The sequence below is a fragment of the Felis catus genome, chromosome B3 (assembly GCF_018350175.1).
Source record: "Felis catus isolate Fca126 chromosome B3, F.catus_Fca126_mat1.0, whole genome shotgun sequence".
Classification (NCBI taxonomy): Eukaryota; Metazoa; Chordata; class Mammalia; order Carnivora; family Felidae; genus Felis; species Felis catus.
In genome coordinates this window covers 57,196,872-57,201,106 of record NC_058373.1, presented here as the reverse complement: position 1 = coordinate 57,201,106, position 4,235 = coordinate 57,196,872, and the positions used below count along the sequence as shown (strand labels likewise).

Genomic DNA, 4,235 nt, shown 5'->3' with positions numbered 1-4,235 from the left:
ACAGAGAGAGACAGATACTCCCCAAGGCTGAGATAGTGAGATATCTATTTAATCAGAGTTCCCATTGCAGGAAAAAACAACAGTTTCAAAATGGGTTCTGTGCTGGAATGTCTGTGTGAACTTTGGTAGGAGAACTGCAGTCAGGTCCTGTGTTTGGCCAACAGAACTTGGGTGTCTCAGTACCAGCGGGCTCCATGCTGTGTGTATGGAGGCCCTATGGTCCCTGATGACCACATCATGATAAATTCAAGAGCTTCTGTTCAGATTGAGAAACCTCTGACATCATTATTTTTAGTTTGCATATGACTTGCTCACTTTCGAGGTCCCTAAAGGGGAAGGTATTTCAAAGTTTGCACCTCCCCTCCTAGGTCCACAAAACCTCCACAATGATGTCTTCTGGGAGCTTAAATTCTTGCTTTGTGCTCCTTTTTGTAATGAGATCCCTTTCACCCTTAGTAAAATTTGACCTACTTCACCCTTTTCTAAGTTAATGTTCATATCCATCTAGAGTACATAGTCATTTTCGCCCCTTTAGGGATTTCTGAAAAACAAACAAACAAACAAACAAAGAAACAAAAAAAAAAAAAACAACTGTAGTAACGATGGATGCAAATTCTTTGCTACTCCTCTAGGTAGGGTGTGGAGTCGAATTCCTCCCTGCCTTAAACTGGCACTGGTTTTATGGTCTTACTAACCAATGGAATGCAACACAAGCTACCCTCCGAAATTCTGAGGTTAATAATAATAAATCTTGAAGATTCTGCCTGGATCTCTTAGAACATTCCCTATTGGACCTCTGAGACTAAATAATAAGAGAGGTCCCATTTGAGCTCAGACTTCCAGTCCTCCCATCAAGGTACCAACCATGTGAGTAACCATCATGGATTTTTAGTCTAAGATGAATGCTGGATCTCCTAGGATAAAAGGAATAAAAGAAAGAATAAAAGCAATAGGGTGACCCCACAAAAGGTTGTTGATTCAGTTGGAGACTATTAAAAAAATAGGAGTTCAGAAAACAGCCTAACTATGACAAAACAAAATAATTCAGCGGTAGAAAGAGAGACCTACGCTGTGATCAGGGAAACTGTGATAGGAAAAGAGATATGAAAACTTATCAATAAAAGCATTGGTTACTGAAAAGCAAAAGGAGAACTGAAGGTAGCCACAAATAGGAAGGTGTGTCAAGAACAGTGTATAAATTCTCCCCAAGTTCTTGACTGACCCCTGAACTTTGGCATTCAATAATCACAGAGTAAACTACAGTTGACATATAAATCAGCTACCCTTGAAGACTTTTCTCCACCCAATGACTACTACTTATATTTCACTGGCCACCTTGAGTTGTAATGAGGCTGAAAATATAGTCTTTTTTTTTCTCTTGCAGTTTATTGTCAGCATAAATAAAACAGAATTTCTGTCTATAAAGGAGAAGGGATTTCTAGTCACCTGTCTGGAATTAGGTAAATAACTATAATTATTTGCCTCTCCTCCCCCAAATTAAACACTTTCCACAGGTAGGAATGCTGAAATAGATTTATGAGTTGTGACTACAACCTTATCCCCTTACTTTTTCTCTGTAGAAGACCCAGATGATATCATTTTTACCAAGACATTGAAAAGTATGTGGTGAAAGGGGCAAGAACATCTTTGGGAAGAAACATAGTGGATGTTCTCTATGCTAAGCGATTCTGGTAAGAGATGATGAAATTGGAATAGCTTACTGAGTTTCTACCATGATTAAAAGAATGATCTCACCATAAGGATATTTGGCCATGACTAATTGGTTAGGAGGTCTTTTAGACTGAAAGACTGGGACAAGCCATTAAAAAATTACTTACTGTGCATTTCTGAATAGTCCCAGAACTGGTGAAGAGATGCCTGACTATAGCCACAATGATAGAAAATTTCTAGTTGAGTCGGCTCATAAAATCTTTTTTGAATGTATAACTTCTGTCAGTTCTACTTTTATTTGACCCTTAGTCATAGTGCTTCTTAAACTTCTGTATTATTAACTCATATTAGTACTTACCTTTGTATGAATGTCTTATCTCCCAAACTAATTTGTAGTTTTTTAAAGTAGAAGTGATGGTTTATGCTTCTTTTTTAATGTTAATTTTCTTATATTCATAAATATTTTCTAGCACATGCATTACTCCACAGAAAGAAAGAAGAACAGGCACTTGGGCCTCTTCAATACTATAGCTCACTAGAGTACTGATCACCTATTGGAAATGCTGCAGTTTCATTTGTTAACATTTATTTATTTTTGAGACAGAGACAGAGCATCAACGGGGCAGGGTCAGAGAGAGAGAGAGGGAGACACAGAATCCGAAGCAGGCTCCAGGCTCTGAGCTGTCAGCACAGAGCCTGACGCAGGGCTTGAACTCACGAACTGTGAGATCATGACCTGAGCCGAAGTCGGACGCTTAACTGACTGAGCCACCCAGGTGTCCCTGCAGTTTCATTTTAATTGGGGTCTTCAAGCCATCACAGCCAGCTTTTGGTGGTACTATTATTAGGAGCTCATCCATATAGCTTCTGAATTCCTTTGTTCATTTTTGGACAATTTTTTGACCATAAATTCATGCTCTCCTCCGTTCCACAAATGGGCATATCATAAAGGCAATTCTGTGTCCTAAAGCCCTGTCTTGTGTTTCCTCACTCTCAGGCAGTGCAAACAGAGTCACCCTGGAAGCTTCCATATCTGGGGCAAGCACCTCATCTAGGTGTGGGTAGAGAGACAAGCCACGTTGGAGTTTCTCAAAGAAGTGAAAATGATCAAGAAGGTCTTGAAAACTAGAGAGAAGTCTTGAAGTTCTATGCCTTCTCATGCTGTATAGATTCAGAGACCTTGCCAGAGTTGGACCCAGTGGTGTGAAAGTGATATTTGTTGGAATAGTATGGGCAGGAAAACACAGTTATTGTGCTTCTTATTTCTTGAAGTGCCAAGCTCGACACTGAACATGTTATCCATCTGTAATTAGTGTATTAGATTTACTGGACACAAGATCTAGACAGGATATGGCTATTAATTTTTGCTAATGCTGCCTTTAATCAGAAATCCTTTCCCTATCCCCTAGACATTTATCTTGGGAGGATAATGATTTCTGTTTTTCTATTCACTTTATGACATTCAAGTATTTTCTAAATATAATTCTATGTTGATATAGTGTAAAAACAGCTGAATATATTTTAATCTCTCCCTACAACCTCCAATAACACATACCAATCAATAAGGCAAGATTACAAACCTTCCACTACTCATGCCACAGCATAACAAAGAGACAGCAAGTACTATACATTTCAATTTGTATGAATATAGGGAAATAAATATCCGAAACCAGTAGAGCCATCTGCAAGCCCTACAACAGACTGAATATTCAATTAAAGAATGCCAAAAACAAAAAAAATTAGAGTTCAGAAAGCAGCCTAACCATGCCAAGACAAGATAATTCTCGGAAAGAGAAGATTACACCCTGAGTAGGGAAACAGGGAGTAGGGAGACAAGGTTTGAGATTTGATTAATAACTCTACTAAGGTATTGAAGAGTCAAAAAAGGAGAGAACTGAACACAGCCACAAATTGGGGGGGGGGTATCCTTAAATCAGCATATAAATTTTCCCTAAGTCCTTGCATGATACCTGAACTCTGCATGCACTAGAAAAGACTCCAATTATCCCAAGGTAAACAACAGCTGGAAGATGGAGATACCTGATCTAAGATTTCAGTGGCTGCCCAATGAGAAGACAGAATGTGAAGCTCCAGTTAGAAGGGCTTGGTAAATAACCTGGATTTTCATGACTAAGAAGTCAATATTATTTCTAAAGACCAAAGGATTTGCCCTAGGCTTAGGGAAATTTGTAAAAATAAGATACCCTAACAAAGACTGAAATGAATATTCCATAAAGTTGAGTTTCTCTGCCAGTTATTTATCTGATTAGTGAACAAACTCAATATACTACAGAGGGAAAAAAAACAGTGTAATCCAGAGTACCTACAAAATAGCATCCCTGATGCACATGATAAAACTTTAAAACATACCAAATTGATGAAGAAACAAAATTTGATTGATAGTTAAGAGAAAAATCTATAAACAGTAATAGAACCACAGACAACATGGATGTAGAAATTAGCGATGGCTGTAAAATATTAGGATACATTTATTTACAGAAAAATATATACAATGGTGGAATGATGGAAACTTTAATTAAGATGCAAATGGAAATCAGGGCAAC

At 38.0% G+C, this 4,235-nt stretch overlaps 1 long non-coding RNA gene across 1 annotated transcript; it reads left to right on the top strand.

Annotated features, from left to right (window-relative positions):
* Positions 1-1,382: 1,382 nt before the first annotated feature.
* Positions 1,383-3,017, top strand: LOC123385959. The gene is made up of 3 exons (XR_006599272.1): positions 1,383-1,460; positions 1,581-1,691; positions 2,669-3,017. It is a non-coding gene; the product is annotated as an uncharacterized LOC123385959 (long non-coding RNA).
* Positions 3,018-4,235: the final 1,218 nt, after the last annotated feature.